The sequence below is a fragment of the Panthera leo genome, chromosome C2 (assembly GCF_018350215.1).
Source record: "Panthera leo isolate Ple1 chromosome C2, P.leo_Ple1_pat1.1, whole genome shotgun sequence".
NCBI classification, from domain to species: domain Eukaryota; kingdom Metazoa; phylum Chordata; class Mammalia; order Carnivora; family Felidae; genus Panthera; species Panthera leo.
In genome coordinates, this window is record NC_056687.1 from 141886152 (window position 1) to 141905779 (window position 19628).

General features: G+C 40.6%; 1 non-coding gene across 1 annotated transcript; it reads left to right on the forward strand.

Moving 5' to 3' along the window:
- The first annotated feature begins 246 nt into the window (after positions 1-246).
- Positions 247-355, forward strand: LOC122198990. Its single transcript, XR_006193274.1, has one exon. It is a non-coding gene; the product is annotated as a U6 spliceosomal RNA (small nuclear RNA).
- Positions 356-19628: the final 19273 nt, after the last annotated feature.

Below are 19628 nucleotides of genomic sequence, written 5' to 3' on the forward strand. Positions count from 1 at the left end.
CAGACCTCTCAGCTTAGCCAATTATGTAAATGGAACTGGAAGAATGATTTGTACCAGGCACAGTTTCGGACGAAAGCCCCATTGTTGTAAAGCCCTATCCTTGGTCTACGTCGTTTTCAAAGTTTTTTGCTTTCTTTCCACTTTTGATTTGACTTTCCTGACTTCTGGAGAAGCAGCTGTGGGCGTACAGAGTAAGACCTTTCTTAAATTGATAATCTTCATAAAGACATAAGATCGGCAGAAACAGTGCTCAGTTCGGCAGCACGTGCACTTTTAAAACGAACCATACAGAGAAGATTAGCATGGCTTCTGCTCAAGGATGACAACACAAATTCGTGAAGCGTTTCATATTAAAAAATCAGCAGAAACGTTGGGATTAAAAATTTTTGTTTTTAAGTTTATTTTTTTGAGAGAGACAGAGACAGCCTGAGTCAGGGAGGGGCAGAGAGAGAGAGGGAGAGAGAGAGAATTCCAAGCAGGCTCCGTGCTGCCAGCACAGAGCCCAGTGTGGGGCTCGGACCCATGAACTGTGAGATCATGACCTGAGCAAAAACCAAGAGTCAGACGCTTAACCAGACTGAGCCACCCAGGGGCCCCATGAAACACTGAAATTTTAATCACTCACTGTGGTATGTTTATAAGGTCAACAGGTAGGGATTTTCAAGAATTGGCTAAATATATTTTAAAACATTGTCTTTTGGTTCCTTCAAGCCAAATCAAAGCCTAGAATATGTTGATCATAGAACATGCCTTTAGGACTGTAGCAAATGCCTTATTTATTTGTGTCCAAAAGTTATCTTGGGACCCCCATAGATTCAAAAAGAGTAATTTTTTTAAAAATTTTTTTTAACATTTATTTATTTTTGAGACAGAGAGAGACAGAGCATGAACAGGGGAGGGGCAGAGAGAGAGGGAGACACAGAATCCCAAACAGGCTCCAGGCTCTGAGCTGTCAGTACAGAGCCTGATGCGGGGCTCGAACTCACAGACTTTGAGATCATGACCTGAGCCGAAGTCGGACACTTAACCGACCGAGCCACCCAGGCGCCCCTCAAAAAGAGTAATTTTTATGGCAGCGTCAGACCAGCACAGTTTTTACATACTGTGCTCCTGCCCAAGTTTCATTTGGAGAAAGCTTAACAAGTATGTGAACAATACCATGGCCTAGATGGAGACCGACTTTAGGAACCTTAGTTCACAGACCACATAGTTACTTACTTGATTTTGTAAAACTGTTTTCTTTCCAAATATGTGTAATTTTATGGTTCCCTACTCTCTTTTCCCAGGTGTTTAGCAGTAAAATTCCCCTGAACTGCAATCATATTTAACAGCTCCTCTTGGGGTGTGGAGAAGGAAGTATAAAAAATAGAAGGGGTAGGAAATGAAACTGCTAGAAACAATAAGATGATTCGTTAAGAAGCCCAATTATGAATTAACATACAAAATCAGGAGATTTCTTATGTAAAAGTATTAATACATTTTATATAAACTGTATAGAAATTTATATAGGAAATATAATAGAAAAATACGTTCCATTCATAATGGCATTACAGGACATAAACCATGCAGAAATAAACTTAACTAAAACTGTAAAGGTCCTTTTGGAAGAAAACTGTAAAATTTCATTGTGGGGCCATAAAAGAGGTCTTGAATACATACATTAAGTACTTTGTTTTAAGTCTCTGAATATTTATCATGATTTTGTTATTTAAATACAAATTGTGGACATTTTCTTAAGGCAGTAGATGAGTTACAACAGGCCTTTATCACATGCATAGAACCTTACTGAATGGGTATACCTACTCTTAGCAGTTCCTAATGGCAAATATTAGAATGTTTCCAATTTTTCTGTGTTGGAAACAATGTAACAAGAACTTCCTCATGCATACATTTCTTTTTTCTTTATTTTTATTAAAATTTTTTTTTAATGTTTATTTTTGACAGAGAGAGAGAGAGAGAGAGACAGAGACAGAGCATGAGTGGGGAGAGGCAGAGAGAGAGGGAGACACAAAATCTGAAGCGGGCTCCAGGCTCTGAGCCGTCAGCACAGAGCCTGACACGGGGCTCCAACTCATGGACTGTGAGATCATGACCTGAGCTGAAGTCAGACGCTCAACCGACTGAGCCACCCAGGTGCCCCTCTTTTTTATTTTTTTAACGAAGCATGATGTTTCTTTTTTTTTTTAATTAAAAAATTTTTAAAAAATGTTTATTATTTGAGAGAGGGAGAGAGAGTGAGAGAGAGAAAGAGAGACAGAGTGTGAGTGGGGAGGGGCAGAGAAGGAGGGAGACACAGAATCCGAGGCAGGCTCCAGGCTCTGAGCCATCAGCACAGAGCCCGTCTCAGGGCCCAAACCCACGAACCATGAGATCATGACCTGAGCTGAAGTTGGACCCTTAACCAACTAACTGAGCTACCATGGCGCCCCTTTATACCTGTATTTCTATATATTCACTTACTAATTTCTAGAAGTGGCTCAAAAAGTCTGCATGTTTAATATTTTGGCAAATGCTGTCAAAATGTACTCCTACCAGTGCTGTTTTACGGTGCCTTTTTATCCGTGTTCCTTTAATACTGAATGTTATCTCTTAACATTTTTTCTCAATCTGCTAGATTCTCCCCAAATACAACTATTTTTTTTTCTAAATGCCTGTTTGTACTCAGGTTGTCTTTTTGAAAAACATGATTTGTAGGTGTTATTTATATATTATGGACATTGAACTTTTGATACCTTTGCTGCTAATAATTCCCTCCGACTTTCTAGTTATCTTTTAACTTTTTCCCCTTTCGTTGTACAGAACTTCTTCGTTTTTATGTAGTCAAACCTGTCTTTTAGATTTCATGGCTTCTGTAGATATTTTACTTCGGGTTTCATTCCTTACTTGGAAAAGCCTTTGACACCTGTCAGTTGCCTAGGAGTCAAATTCTCTGAAATTGTAGCAACCATGGGGACCCTGAGGCTACCAGTTTGTGACTCCAGTGGCTTCTCCTCCTGGTGAGCAGGTCTTGGCTGTAAGTCACTGCATGCATCTGTCTCTCCAGATTACAGGGTGTTAACTGCCTTGTTACCTCAGTTCTGTGATGGGTCCAAGGAAAGCCATTGATTTTCAGTTTGCTCAGCTGTTTCTTGTTGGAATGTAAGCGTGATGATTTCTAATCTTTTTGCATCTGGGAGCAGAAACTGGAAGCCTTTTACCGTAAATTATTTGTATGTAAGTGCTGAATAGGCTTATGTAGATCCAATTTAGCAATCTAGGTTTGGGCGGGGCATGGAGGGGTGGCATATCAGGAATCAGTGTTGTCTGGTTGTCTAGGTAACATCCGAAAGAGTTTTTAGACAGCCGAGAGAAGACATCGAGTGGCTATATATCCAGGTGTGAGTCAGGTAAAGAGCTAGGGCTGCAGATAGATTTTCCGAGTCAGCGTAAATGCGGTATTGAAAGTCTTGGGTAGCTTCCTGTCTCCCAGCTAAAGTCCTTATTAGTACATTCTGTGAGAGTCTAAATGGTGTGGCTCTTGGTATTTCCCTGACCTCCCCTTCTCCCCTTGTTCACTGAGCTTAAACCACACTGACGTCTTTGCTAGTTCTTAAATAAACAAGGTCTGCGCTGGCTTCATGGCCTTTGCCCTTGCTGTTTCCTCGGGTTCCAGAACCACATGTGGCTAGAGGCTGCTGTGTTGGACAGCTCTATGAGACTTGTGGGCTATGTTAGGATTGGGACATTTTTCTTAGGAGAAGTGGGATGTTACTGAAGTGGGGGTTTAGGTAGATTCAGAAGTGACATGATCAGTTTGGTGTTAACACAAATAACTGTGGCAGCAGAGTAGAGAATGAATTGGAGGGACTCAAGAGTCTGTGCAGGGAGATCGGTCTAGGAGGCTGTGAGAGAGATTTGCAGAGAACCAGATGTGGTGCCTGGACCAGGGTGCTGGCTGTGGGAGAGCAGAAGAGAGAAGATTCAGGAGACATTTAGCCACGACATTCCATAAGGCTGGACGAAAATTGGTTGCAAAGTAGTGAGGTAACTTTATAAGTCAGATAGTAGTTTGATTATAATTATCTTTTGTCTCCTGGAAGAGAACAGATTGGAAACGGTGACAGTGGCACTTAGTTTTTAGTGGATAAATCTAAACGGCCACATGATGGCGCCAAAACCTCGATAGTTAGTCTGGCTGTTCAGACCTGCGGGCAAATTCCTTCCACAGAAATGTCGCCACCTTCACTTAGTTATTTTATTTTAAAAAACAAATTCATTGAGGATAAGTGAAATTTTGTCAAAGTAATGTTTTAGTTATAATCATGTTCTTAAGTCAGTAGGTAAAACTGACTTAGTTCTCATTATTTTATACTTGCAAAACTGGAGTTGTCTAACCCAGAGCGTGCCAAAGAAAGATGAAGTTCAGTATTTATTTATTTAAGTATGAGACCAGTAGGATCTGTGTATAATAGCATTGCCCTTTTTTTGGGAATGCAAACATTTCTCCAAAGTGCATTGGGAGAGATACCAAGCTTTAATAAGAGACGATTATGAAGTTGGTGAACCCAGATACCTCAGTATAACACTTGAAATGATTGGTTAGAGGAAGTACCCTACCCTGTACATAGTAGATTCTTAATTAATATTTGCTCATGGTGACTGCGAGTATGAATTAAGGAAAACCCAAACCACCTGTTGGCCCAAGTTGGTCACTTTTTCCAAATTAAGTAGTCAGTTTTTGTTGGATACGAAGGATGGAATTTAGAAATCTGTAAATGTTACAGATCCAATTTTAGCATACCTTGAAGACCCCAAAAGAGGTCATTTATTCACTCGACAAACATTCTCTGAGTGTTTACTATGGGCTCAGGGCTATGACTTCAGGATCGGCACATGACCTTTAGTGCTGTTAAATGATTACCTTCTAGAAATGTAAATGCCACAAGCACTCACAGCCGCAAGGATCATCAAGCGTAAAACGTCAAGTGCTGAAGGTCAAGAACCATAAGTGCCACCTGGTCCCAGCAAGTCTTCACCATGGGCTGGTTTCACAAAGTGCCAGAAAACACTGGGATAGTATGTGCCATTAAAGTATTATCAAGGGTTACAAAGTGCCAAGATACTGACATCCAGAAGTGCAAGTTCTGTTAGCTTCTAGACCAGAGGTCAGCAATCTCTGGCCTGCGGGCCTACCATCTGCTTTGGTAAATGAAGGTTCACTGGGACATAGCCACACCTATTCATTTACACATAGTCTATGGTTGTTTTTGTGCTGGAATAGCAGAGATGAATAGTTGCAACAGAGACCTTTTGCTTGCAAAGGCTAAAATCTTTACTATCTGACTATTTAAGGGAAACGTCTCCTGACATGCTCTAGACCCACAAATGCCCTCAGTCTCTAACCACAAGTATCATTAATTCCTGGAACTAGATTTGCCTCAAATACTTTATTTTTTTTTTAATTTTTAATGTTTTTGTTGTTTTATTATTTTTTATTTATTTATTTATTTTTGTTGTTGTTTTATTTTTGAGAGAGAGGGAGAGACAGTGCGAGTGGGGAAGGGGTAGAGAGAGAGGGGGAGACACAGAATCCGAAGCAGGCTCCAGGCTCCAAGCACAGACCCAACACAGGGCTCAAATTCAGAAACCGTGAGATCATGACCTGAATCAAAGTCAGACGCTTAACCTACTGAGCCACCCAGGTGCCCCTACCTCAAATACTTTAAATCACGCTTGCTACCAAGTGCAGCCAACACCTAGAAACACAGTTCTATCCATGAGTAAACTTACAGAAAACCTTCCTGGGAGGAGTGATTAAGAACTGGCAAGAAAGTTCGTAGACTCTGTCTTTGCATTTCAATCAGAATAGGTTATACAATGTAGACAGAGGTTATAGGTTTCGTCAAAATTCTCATGTTAATTATTCTTGCCTCTAATTTTGACCTTTCTTGCGGATATTGTTTTTGTAAAAGAAGAAATAAAGGGGAGGAAGTGTTATATTTTTCATATGAATTCTTCTTGGATATTAATTCTCAGTTTCAGGAGTACTGATTTCATTAACCTTGAACTATCAGAATGTGGATAAAAGATTATGAATATAAATGAACTCAGAGTTAGAACTTGTCGACATCTACTTTAATAGCAATCTAAATACTGTCAGAAGGGAAAGGACTGCTCTGGCAAGTTTAGTGACTAGGCTGATGTGAGGGCTTGAAGGCACAAATGTTATGTCATATAATGCTCATTTGTTACATTTTTGAATTTAAAAAGTAAAAAAAAAAAAAAAAAAAAAAGTACACCAGGCGTAGCAGGTGGGGGTCCCAGTAGGGTCCAAGCATCTGGAAGGAACAAATTGGCTGACATCTGAGACTTAGAAATCAGTCTGCAAATGAAATGCCCCTGAGAGTGAGCAAGGAATCAATACTATTTCTATACTCAAAGTCCCAGGAGATCCTGGGTGCCATCAAAGAGAAACAGAAAAAGGCATGGACTGGAGTCTGAAGGGCTCTTTACCAATTGCGTGGCCTGGGGCAAGACTCTTAAATCTGAGCCTTGGTTCTTCACACATAACTTGAAGCTCATCATCACTGTTATCAGTCTCCCCATCAGCATTTCATAGCATCCTCACTGGTGTTTGGAAGTTGCTCAGTGTGATCGACTGTCTCTTTTGATTCTCACGGAAGGCAGAGATTATGTTCCTCTCTTGACAGGTGACATAATTGAAGCTTAAGGTAGAGGTGACTTCCCAAGGTCCCACCGGAGACCATGACAGGGCCGGACTGCTCCATGGCCCATTGTTTTCACCCCGTGCTAAGGAAACCTGCTTTGGTATAACTTTTTTGAAAGGTGTTTCCAAAGCATATTAGTAATCAGAGTGTTACTGTACTTTATTTGGTAATTTCACTTCTGGGAATATCAAGGAAATATTCCTATCAAAGTAAAGTGAATAAAGACATTCACTGCAGCATTATGTATCATGGTAAATAATTGGAAACTTCCTAAATGTCCAACAAAGGATGTATGTCACAGATAATGACATACTACATAGAATCTTCAATATTCACCATGAGGCCTATTTAGAAATATGGTAGAATGCATAAATCCACTCTGTGAAAACCTGGAATGTACCATTTTATCCACATGATGATGCCAATTCAGTGAAAGTTTGCCTAGATATGGAAAAAAAAAAAGAATTGAGAAGTACAAAGAAAAATGTCAACATTTTTTTCCTGAGGTAGTGACATTTCGGGTAATTTTTCTTCTGTTCATGTCATTATAATCCGTACAAAAAGTGAACAGGTTGGAAATACAATGCACACTTACACTCGTTCCTCGTATCTAATAGAACCATTGTGAAGACCAAACAAGAGAATATGAGTGAGTAACTGGATAAACTTGATACGCTGTGAGAAAATTCCGATACCATCGTTAAGAAGTCTGACCTGTGCGTTAGGAGATGTCTCGTATTCAAAGTGAAAGAAGCCCTGGGATATCTGCCCTCACCATCTCGGTCAGAGATCAGCGAGCTATGGCCCCAGGGTCAAACCCTGCCTACCACCTGTTTTTGTATGGCCCTTGAGCTAAGCGTGATTTTTACATTTTTAAATGGTACCCCCACCCCCTCCCCCCCCCCCCCCCGCAAAAAATAGAAGAATATTGTTTCACGACACATGAAATTATATGAAATCCAACTTTCAGTATCTATCAGTAAAGTTTTATTGAAACACATTAACACCTGTTTATATACTGTCTACGGCTGCTCTCCTGCTACAAACAGAGCTGAGTTGTTGCCATAGAGACTGCATGGCCCAGTTTAAAATATTTACTATCTGGCCTTTTACCAAAAGAGTTTACTTACCTCTGACAGAGGCCAGCTCAGTTCTCCCGTCTTGTCCAGGCCTCGTGAGATTTTTATTCCATAGATTTTTCTCCCTTGCCCTTACATGGTTACAAATGCTGTCTTCTTAGTATTTAGATTTTTAAAAATGTTTTTAACACATCAGGGATGAAGGCCAGTGAGCGGCTAGGACACTGACAAGGGTTACATGGCGGTGTTTGCCAACCTGCAAATGTATGTTCCGATAGCCGCTCACGGGGAGGTATAAGACCCATACTGGTCATCTGGAGATCCAATCTTTGATCTGTTCAAAGTTTGACCCACATGGGCCTCTGTTCCTCCATCTGTAATAATGAAGTTGGATGATTTCTGAGGCCCCTTCCCGCTCTACATTTCTGTTAAGGACTGTGTCATTTCGATACTTGGTGGTTCTTCATAGCATTGAGTGTTTGGCTCTTTTTATGATCTTCCTGACTCTGGGACAAGTAATCAATCAAGTTTAAGACCAGGAATCAAGACTTAAATGCCTACCTGGCTCAGACGAGTCAAATAAATGAGAGCACCCACCTGAGGTAGTACAGAGGTCATGTTAAGCATGGCGGTGAGCTACAGAGTGCTTGCCCCATCTAAAGGGAGCGGCTGTGACTAGACTGCAACCTAGTTTTGCTAGATCTTTCATATTTTCAAGAGATAATAGAAAATATGGATTTTGATATGAAATCTTCTAACGTTGGATGTTTAAAAATTTTTAAAAATACAATGTATACAGCCCTCACAGGCCCCTTCCCTTTTTCTCAAATACAGAATGGGCCTCTGGGTCACCATTTTAAGAACTCTTACCTCCGCGTGTAGGAAATTCTTACATAGCCTCCCACTGAGGTTACCCAGCAAAGTTTCTCCAGGAACCCTTGTCCATCACAAAATCCTATCTTCAGACGTGACATCAGGCTGAGGTGGCTGAGCATGTCTCCAAATGGACTTGGGCCTTGTGGTCACTTAGAACTTGAAGGATTTCAAAAGGCTGTTAGTATCAGGGCTCTGATTCTCTGACAATACTGTGTCCAAAACTTTTCAGATGAGTAATCCTGGCCCAACTCTCCCACCACCCCCACCTTTGTACTCACTTTGAAGTTGATCTTCTCTCTCTTTGGTTTCATGCAGTTGGCTAGATGGACTGTTTAGTCGATCTAACAGTCCTGGGAGCAGAGAGCCTGGGCCTACACTGTAAACAACTTGTAAACACACTATCCTTTTATTTCTTCTTTTTGTCTGGTGGTGGGCACATGCAAAGGGTTTATTTATTCAATAGATGTCTACTGAGTGTCTGCTGTGTGTAACAGGAGTTGCTGCAGGGACTGTGGACACAGCATTGAACTACAGAAAATCTTACTCTCACGGGACTTACAGTCCAGAGGGGAAGGTGACAATGATGTCACATAAGGGGAACGCGTGTAGTATTTTCTGTGGTATGGTTGTGGAGGGCTTCTCTGAGGAAGTGACATTGGAGGAGAGGCCCAAATGAAATGAACAAGCCATTAGAGTATTTCTAGGTAGAGGGAACAGCAAATACAAAGGCCCTGAAATAGATTTCTTGTTGTGTTGGAGGAATTTCAAGGTTACAAGTGTAGGTGGAGAGCAGTCAGCCACGGGAAGAGTTATAGGAAATTGAATAGGTAGCCAGGTGCCAGATCACACAGGTTCTTACCAACATGGTGGGGACTTTTCTTTTAAGGATGTAGGAAAGCCATTGGAGGGGTGATATCATCTGATTTACCTTGTAAGAGGCTCCCTCTGGCTGCTGTAGGGGTGCAAGAGTTCGCAGCAGGGAGACCTGTTAGGAGGCTCTGGTGGTGACCCAGGCAGGTGGATGATGGACTTGGCTGGTAGAGGTGGATGTGTGGAGAAGCAGTTGGATTTGAATATATTTACGGTAAGTAGAGGTAACTTGTGTTCACTGTTTAAGCTAACTCAAAGGCCATTTTCTTTGAGAAATACTTCTTGTACTGTTCTTCCATGCTGGGTTTCCCTCTTCTGTGATTCCCCCAAACAGCCCATGCTCACCTCTGTTAGACACATGCTATTGCACTGAAATGCTATGTCCTGTGTTCGTATCTGTCTATGCATTCTGTTGTTTGAGATCCGGGACGACACCTTATTTCTTTCTAGTGCCTGGTACTAAGCCTGCACATAATTGGTGTTTAATGAATGTCTGTTGAGTAGGTATATAAATCAACAAATTAAGAGGAAACATTTGTTAGGAAGAAGGAAATTTATTGGGCGATAGCTGAGTTGAATGTCATACCGTCAGTGGCTGGTAATTTTGGTGGAAAGCTTTTGTGAGCCTCAGCGAGCCTAGGTTTATTTGACTTCATTGTAAGGCTTTTCTCGGTGGTCTTCTTATATATCCCAATCAAACAATTAATTGAAAACATCCTTTCTGGTAAATAAACTCTGGTAAATAAAACAAAAGACACTTCCTGGGTCTAGGACTTTATGATACAACAAATTACTTAATATGCAACTTCTGAAGTTTCATAAAAAATACTTTAACATTTTCTCTACCTTTGAGAGTAGATAGTAATTTGAAGCTTATTGATGGTGGAGGGATAATTATAGATGTGCCATTTGTCTCTCAGCGCCTCTGAAACTGAAGCATTTAAAATGATATGCTATATGTTTATACAGCCCCACAGCCCATGTGTCAAATTTTCCTCTCCTTTGTACATGAGATATAGAAGAAAAAAGTGTCAAAAATGATCTTACTGGAGAAATGCTTTGCTTGTTGTTAATTTTCATGTGGCAATACTATAAAAGGAATGATATGAATATAATTTTGAAATGAAAAAGGGAAGAATAAGGTGAACAGATTTGAGCCAAGGAGTGGGCAGTTGGGGACCAGACTACTTTTCGGGCTTTATTCCTTTTTATTGGCTCACTTTCTGGATTTGACCAGGGAATGCGAGATAAAATACTAGTAAGAATTATCGTTCATTTGTTCATTTACTCAATCAGTAATTAAGCAAACAGTGGCCAAGGCATGGTATTTGCAGTGGGCATACTAAGTGTCGACTGAGGGGGGAGTCTGTCAGCTAGGGTTGATGTTGTTCCATTGCAGATAATAGAAAACCAAATAGAGGTTACTTTTCTCATAAAATGAGATCAGAGATAGACAGTCCAGGGCAGTCATTACTGTCCCATGAAGGCTCTTTCTGGCTCTCTCTCCTGCCATCCCTTGGATTGTTGCTTTCATTTTCATGTTTGCAAGATGGCTGCTTTACCCTAATACTGTGTTGTGTTCCAGATATTTTTCATGTATTCTTTACGAAGCACGGTGCCCAGCTCATGGGAGGCACTCAGATATTTATTGAATAAATGAGTAAATGGCGATTCAGTGAAAATATCTGAAGCACAAAAGTGCATAAAAGCAAAAGCTAAGTATTCCAAATTATTTAATAGCCTATCATTGTCAGATGATCTGAGCAATTCATTGTTGCATTGTCGCAGGCTGTGTTCGCCGGACGCAGGCACAGAAGATGTGGTTTGGGGCACAAGATAGTTATCAGGGATTAGTACCTTGAAACGAAGAGGGCTGGAAGCAGTGGGGAGAAGGTGATGTGCAGTGAAGGCCCAGCAAAGCTCTAGAACAAGCATTGCCTGTTGTAATTGTCATGCATTGAGTTGAAGTGGCCTGTCCCTACTGACCCTCCCGGCACCCGTCAGTCACCTGATGCAGGCTGCTCTGGGAAGGGCATGGGCTTGAACAAGGTGGCTCTCTGTAGCTCGTACTGGGAGGGAGCTGACAGCTGCCCACTGACGATTATACTCTTCACAGCTGGGCAGCCTGTCTTTTCCTGAAGAATAATCTGGGTGGCATATCTTCATATCTGACATTTCACTTGACTTGTCATAACACAAAAAGCAAATAACAAGATCCAGGAAATAAGAAGAAAGGAGAGAGAGGGCAAGCCATAGAGCTCAGTTCCATAGCGGAAAGCTCAGCTTGAGGAAGGAAAATGATGGCTGTGGATGCTGCAATGTAGAGGTGACTTTGCCCACACAGACGTAGCATCAGTTAAGGAGGGCTTCTCCTTGGACAGAACTCTGTATTTGTGCAGAGTGTTTCATTGGCAGAAAGTTCTGTTCAAAACTGAATTGACTGAAGGAGTATGGTTTATAGATGGGATTTCTAATGCAAGCTTGCCATTGTCTCAGCTCTAAATATGCAATCCGTTTGCAGATCCTGAGGAGAGCCGCACCTTGTGGCTGGAAGAAGTAGCTCGTTTCAGGGACTGAATGGTTTGCTTTGTGTGCCTCCATAGAATGGGATCGTGTGGATGCTTCCTTGATTTTAAAGTGCATCAATTATTTTTCCCTGGAATTTCATGATTATATCCATCGTCTGTATATGGATACCTCGCAGTGCTTGCTTACAGTCCTTTTTCTTTGTCTTTCACTTCCCATATGCTTCCCATATATATGTCCTTGGTATACAGTCCCCTCACCTGGTATGGTTGTCTTGGTCAATTTCTGACTCTCAGATGGCTGCAACTAACCAAGAACCAAGCTGAATTTGGCTCAGAGAGTATTCGCTTTTAAGTAATGAAAGATTCTTGATAAAGTAAATGCGATAGGACCCCAGGGAATGACTCAATAATGGTGTAGATGGTCCCTTTGGCATGAGGTGGCAGAGATATTTGGAAATGGGAGAAGAACAGGAAGAGGGGGCCACACTTGCTTAAACTTAACTCTGTTTAATAGACGACAAATTGATGGTTACCAAAGGGGAGGCGGCAGGGGGATCAGTCAAATAGATGATGGAGGTTAAAGAGTCACTGATCATGGTGAAAACATAAAATAATAAAAAAAGAAAAAAATCCTAAATCAGGTTATACTGTTTGTATGAAATAAAAAAAAATACAGTACATTTTGAAATTAATTATCTGCATACAGCGTATTTTGTTTCTGAATATTGCAAATAACAGGTTCCTATTTTCACCAATCATAGTCTTCTTTGTAGACAACCGTGTGAACATTCTCAGAGCTATCTAAACACAATCATGAAATTGAGAGGAAAATGGAGTCATTTTGGTGTTGGCATTCTCAAATCAAAACTATTATTAAAGACAATAAAGTCCTTCTGATGAGACCCTAGACATTTTCAACAGTAATCCCTGGTTTTTAATGAGATGACCTTGTTTTGATTTGGTATTTTATCCTTTTTATTGTGTGTTTTATTCTGTTGCTCTTACTCGTGTTATTGCTTTTGAAGATTCTGAATAATGTCTTAATTATTTTGGTAGGAGTTCATCATCAAAAGCAAATTGCTCTTATTAGAAATGTAACTGTTGTGTTTTGCTTTGGGAAGGAATATTTAAAAAGACTCTCCACATTTCTAAATAGGACGGTTTACTTCTGGCCACACGGGATCAGCCACCACCTTTGCGGCCTCCTCGAATGGAATCAAAACCTGTGTGAATTCATTGTGCACATAGACAAGATGAACAGAAATAATGCCTTCTCATTGAAAGCTTTGCATTTTTATTTTAACATACTTGCTTCCCCATTATGAAAATAATGCAACTTAATTTATTATGGGAACTGTGAACAATAGAGAACAACACCTATATGTACAACCTAAAAATCTTTCCTATAACCCTACTCAGAAAGGGCTGCTGTTAATATTTTGGCGTGTTTCTGATGAGTATGTTAAATTATTTCTATTATGTGTTATATATAATATGTAATGTTTGCATATCTAAAACTGTATAGATAAGTAAACATAATCTCATAATTTGCCCTTTCTACTTAATTATTCAGAGCATTACTGCTTTGTTAGAGCACACTTTCTAGTGGTTGCAAACAATTATGACATGGATGGATCAACTTTCTTTAAGCAATTGCTACTCTTGGATATTAGGTGTTTTCAGTTTTTATTGATGCTTTTGTATAAACACATTACTGTTCATAGTCTTTGAGTTCTAATATTTGTTTTAGAATATATTCCTAGAAGTGCAAGTATTGGGTCAAAAGGTAGACAGATGTTTGCATTGTTTGATACTGTTGACTAATCGTGTTACAGAAAATATAGTCTATTTATATAGTCACTTGCAAAATTAAGAAAGCATATTTCCCGATATCCTCCACAAACCCTGGTTATTGTCATTAAAGAAGAGAGAGGGGGCAACTGGGTGGCTCAGTCGGTTAAGCGTCTGACTTTGGCTCAGGTCATGATCTCTGGTTTGTGGATTCGAGCCCCACATCGGGCTCTGTGCTGACAGCTCAGAGCCTGGAGCCTGCTTCAGATTCTGTGTTTCTCTCTCTCTACTCCTCCTCCACTCACGCGTGCACACACTCTCTCTCTCAAAAATAAATAAACATTAAAAAAAATTTAAAAAAAGAGAAAACTTGCAGTTGGATAGAGAAATACCAGGGTTACTAACAAGGATGGACATTTTTTTCCTAACTTTATTTGGAAAATGCACTTCTCTTCTTGTTCTTTGCCCTTTTGCTGTTGACACATTTAATGTTTTCTTATTGCATGACCTCTTGAGCTATTAAGAATAGTAACTCATACATGTCACATATGATTTCCAGTTTACCTTTATTTTTGGTGTTATTTGCCTATATGTAACTTTTAATTTTTCTGTAATGTGGTATATCTCTTTTTCCTTCATTATTTATTTGTTTTTAGGTTTGAATATTTTCATTATACTTGACACCAAAGTTTTCCTCTTGGAAATTTTGGGCCTTAGTAAAGCAAACAGGGCAGCATTTTGGGGGTGCAAATGTAGGCAGGTCGAGAAATATATGTTTACCCCCCCTTTTTTTTTTTGGTATCATACTCTGGTCCCAAATGGGTTATTGTTTCATCTTCAGACTTTTATGTAGCATGGAAAAAAAGCAGTACTTCGTGGGTTTTTTTTTAGGCTGTTTTAATGCACGCCAATGTTTTTGCTAAGAATTTCATGCCAGATCTTGGAGTGCCTGGCTGGCTCAGGTGGTAGAGCATGCAACTCTTGATCTCAGGGTTTGTGAGTTCAAGCCCCATGTTGGAGCTTGCTTAAAAAAAAAAAAAAAAAAAAAAAATTAAAAAAATTTCATGCCAAAATCTTGAAAATGTGGGATAACCATGTGATGCAGGGAACATATGCTTTGGACCCAGACCCACCTGAACTGGAATCCTAGTTCTACTTACTAACTGATGGTCTGGGGTAGTTTATGGGGTCTTGAGTTCAGTTTCCTCATCTGAAAAATGAGATCAGTAATCCACCTCATGAGTATGTATGACATACTAGGGTGTATTTTCCCTTACTCCTTGTCTGTTTTCCTTTCTCCTTCCTTTTCTTCTCTTCTTTCCCTCCCTTCCCTCGCACCCTTTCTTTCCTTGCATATTTACGTTGCATGGGTGAATGAGTAAATAATACTGGAAACTAGAATTTATTCAATAAATAAAAGTCTCTATTAATCTTTTAGGTCATAGGGCTATCACGTCTTTATCAGTTTGAAATTTTCTTCGGTGCATCCAAGATTATGCTCCTTTGGTTTCTTAGAACCAATGGATTTACATCGTTTGGATTTACTTTGCCCTGGTATTATTACCTTTCTCTTACACTCACCGAAGTTCATCTGTTGTCATTTTATTCCTACCAGCTTGGCCTCCAGAGATCTTTGTTTATTTGCAATGTGAGTTTTGTTTTTGTTTTTGTTTTTTTTTTTTTGAGCTTTCCCTTTTCACATAATTTGGAAAAATATTAAGTGCAGAAACTATGATGTAGCCTGGGGAGATGTTTTTTAGACATTGCCATTTATCCAGAGCAGCTGTTGTGTTTCTCTAAATTAAATAAATGGAGTAGTACCAGAGCTACTTTCTGGGGCATCTTCTCAACTCAAAAATGGCTCCTTAACTGCCTCTTTGACCCACAAAGATGGGCCCCTGCAGCCATGTTTGCACTATGTGATCCCTGCCCTCTAGACCATTGCCGATTGCACCTGAGGGATCCAATCAGACAGTAGCTCTTGGAGCTAAAGATCTGGAACTGAGGGACGCTACCTTTTTCTGCTTTTCAGAATGTAAACTCAGGGTTGTAAAGTGGCCATCATGCACAGTTGTGTGACCTGAGAAACAGCAAAATGGAAATGCCAGGAAGAGCCAGAGAAAGAGAGAGAGAGAGAGAGAGAGAGAGAGAGAGAGAGAGAGAGACAGAGGGGAGGAGGAAGGAGAAACGGAAAACATACAGAGAGAAGCCATGAGGACTTTTTAGGCCTTGATCTTAGTCCCTTCGGGAGGCCAGATTGCATTTCTGCACTTGGAGTTCATGAGTTATCCTTTCATCGTTATGACAACTTCTCATTTTTCTTAATCTAGCTCCAATTAGCTTCTCTCAGATGCAGCTAAAGAGACCTTTATCTTTTTCTCTTTTAGCTCAACTATGTACTATTGGGTGAGTCTTTATCTGTGTCTTCTATTTGATTCCAGAAAGTGTTGTGGGATTTTTTTTTTTTTTTTACCTCAGTGCCTGGGGTTCGTTATCTCGCCCCTTCGAAGAATGAAGAGGTGGACATAAAATGAGCAGCAGGCAGAAATGTATTAGAGTATAAGATTAGAAAGGAAGCACAGTAGGAAAGCTCTCTTTACAGAGAGGTGGCATTTGAAGGTGAATGTCCGTGACCATAGGCAAGGGCCCTTGTTTTATAAGGTTCTGGTCAGCGCTCCCCTACCCTTCCCCCTCGGTTCTTCTCAGGTTCTACCCTTACTGACTGGACAACTCTGGCTTGAGTGCTGGGTTGTCCATTGCCGACTGGCTCGACTCCATTGTGTGGAGTCAGACTATGGTCATACTGTCCCTCGGTTAACATAAGTTTTATGGTTTACTTATTTTAGTTAGGTATTTTGATTGTCAGATTCCTGAGGGGAACCTGAGGGGGAGTACGAGGTGTCTGTTACATTTTTAAGAGGAACCTTACGCCCAAGGGGGTTTCCTGTGGTCAGATGCTTCCAGCATTATTCCAAAATGTGTGTTTTTCCCCACCCAGGGCCCTTAGGTCCTAACCTTGCCCTCTCTGCCTGCTAGAATCCTATCTTTTCCTATCATAAGAGTATTCCCAAAAGGACTTCCTCTTTCTCCCATTTCCTATAAATTGCTGTCTTCATTTATGATGATTCTCTAAAGCCAGATAGAACCATTTGCACACAAGAACATGTCCACCTTGGGTTTGGCTCCCGTGAGTATTAATCATAATGACATCCTACCTGGATAAAGTTGAACTGAGCTATTTCTGTGCTTATTTTATAAAGAGACTGTAGGAGGGATGACAACGATCTTGGAGCTTGATTACATTTAGTTCTCTTTGTGCCGATCCTTGTTCCCATTTCCTAGGGCCTTGCTTTACACACCTGTGCTTGTCAGAGTTGTACAACTTGAGTTTAGATGTGTTGTCTGATGCCTGCCAAGTTCATATTTTGTTCTCTGAGAATTGTCAGGCCCATCTCAAAGCATCCTGTGACTTTGTCCCTCTGATCACAGCTTTTTAGACCAATGGTCTCGACTCACGCTGTGGCATTTAGACTTTGTCTCCCAGAGATGTAAAATGGTAACTCAGGGATGTTAGTGAGTTAGTTGGAGCCCGGTGTTAAGACTGAATGGTTATATCAAACTGGAGCACTGCAGCTGGGTCAGCTGTGATCAGCCAGAATCTTGAAGCCAGGAATGCCTGTGTACCAAGAGAGAATATTTGAAAAGACTGCACAGAGAGAATCTGAGATGAGCTATGTTGTATAATAAAGAATTTGGCCCTGGGGCGCCTGGGTGGTTCAGTCAGTTAAGCGTCTGACTTCAGCTCAGGTCATGATCTCACAGTTCGTGGGTTCGAGCCCCGCATCGGGCTCTGTGCTGGCAGTTCAGAGCCTGGAGTCTGCTTCGGATTCTGTGTGTGTCTCTCTCTCTGCCCCTCCCCTGCTCACGCTCGTTCTCCCTCTCTCTCTCTCTCTCTCTCTCTCTCTCTCAAAAATAAAGTAAACATTAAAAAAGAAAAAGAATTTGGCCCTTGTTCTGGGTTCTGAGCACAGACATAGAGCTTCTAAACTCTTGGAATTTCCCAAGTGATAGAAGTGTCTTTGTTATTCATGAGTCCCTTGGATCAGCCCCTGGACCTGAATTTATGCAAATGAAATGTCTCAAGATTAGCCTCTCAAGTAGTCTCAGGACTGGGGCTGGCCAGCAGAAAGACCAACTATATGATTAGAAGGTTGGGACTTTGAGCAGTCTGACACATATAAAGAAGTGAAGGGCTAGAAATGGAGTTCAGTCACATGGCTGATGATTTAATCAATCCAGCCTATGTAATGTAACCCCAGTAAACATTCTGGACCCTGAATCTCAGGGGAGCTTTCAAATAGATAAATATATCCATGTGCCAGGAAGGCCACATGTCCTGATTCCATGGGAAGAGCATGGATGCTCTGGGTTTAGGAACTTCCCAGACCTTGGCCTTTGTGTCTCTTTGTTTAACTAGTCCTGATCTGTATCCTTTATAAGAAAACTGTAATAATCAACGTAGTACTTTTCTGAGTTCTGTGAGTCAGTCTAGCAAATTAGCTAGCCTGAGGGGGTTTGTGGGAGCCCCTGAATTTGTAGCCAGCCAGTCAGAAGTACAGGTGGCCCAGGGACCACCGATGTCTGACTGGCAATAAAATGAGGGTTGTGTTGTGGAGGACTCAGCCCTTAACTTGTGGGTCAGTGCTGCTTCCAGATAGTTAGTGCCAGAATTAATGTGCAGATGTCAGCTGGTGCTAGAATAAGCTCTCCTACAGCCCCAGAGAATCATGAAGAATAACTTCAAATCGTGATGTTTTGATTTTAGCCCCTTCTGAGGCATGGCTATACTTCTTTCTCCTAGGTTCCGTGTGATCTGCTGGTATTTTTCTGATAGACTCCAGGCTGGTTGGAATTGGCTACTATTTCCACAATCTCTCACAAAGAGAAAAATAGAATTTTGAAGGAATGGGACATGAAGTATGAAGCTGCGATTTGCTAATTCTTCTTAAACGTCATGTATTGAACTCCAAATGTTGTAATTCACATTTTCTTCTGTTAGCGTCGGTGAGAAATTAGTTTCTACACTCAAACCCCTCAATGGAGATTTTTGAGGAAAGCGTGATGTGACTCCTCTGAAACTGTACAGCCTCCATGTACCATGGCATTTAGATTTTACAGGTCTCAGAATTTTCTCCAATTTAGTATTTTGACTTTCCAGTTTTAGTGGGTCCTTGTCTAAGTCCAAATTGTCATAAACTCTTAGAGTATGAATGCCGGAATGGACCCTAGGGATCATCTTTATTATCACAAAGATTCGGAAGAGAAGTGAGATGTCTGACTCAAGATCATATTATTACTGGCAAAGTCTGAATTTGAATGATTTCCTTATTTTCTGATTCAACACACTTATTCTCACTCTTCCATGATAAACCTGTTTACTAAGGATTTAGCTGTTATTTTTCCAGTGCTATAAACGAATGTGAATATTTATGTTATAAACTTTTCAGAAATGGATGTGGGGCCTGGTGTTCAAGTAAGTTTTAACTTAAGTCAGTGAACCCTTAGTAGAATTTGAATCTACCTTTTTCCGTGGCTTTGTTTGTTTGGATAGGCCTATTGCTTAGTGAATCTTTGCACAAATTATTGTTCTCTGAACGAAAATGTCTATTTTGTTCTGTTTTCTGTCTGTGGAGACCCTGAAGGAGAAGAGACTGATTTTTTTTTTTTTTCCTGATGTCAGGCATTGAGGTGTAATTTATATATAGTAAGATTCTCCC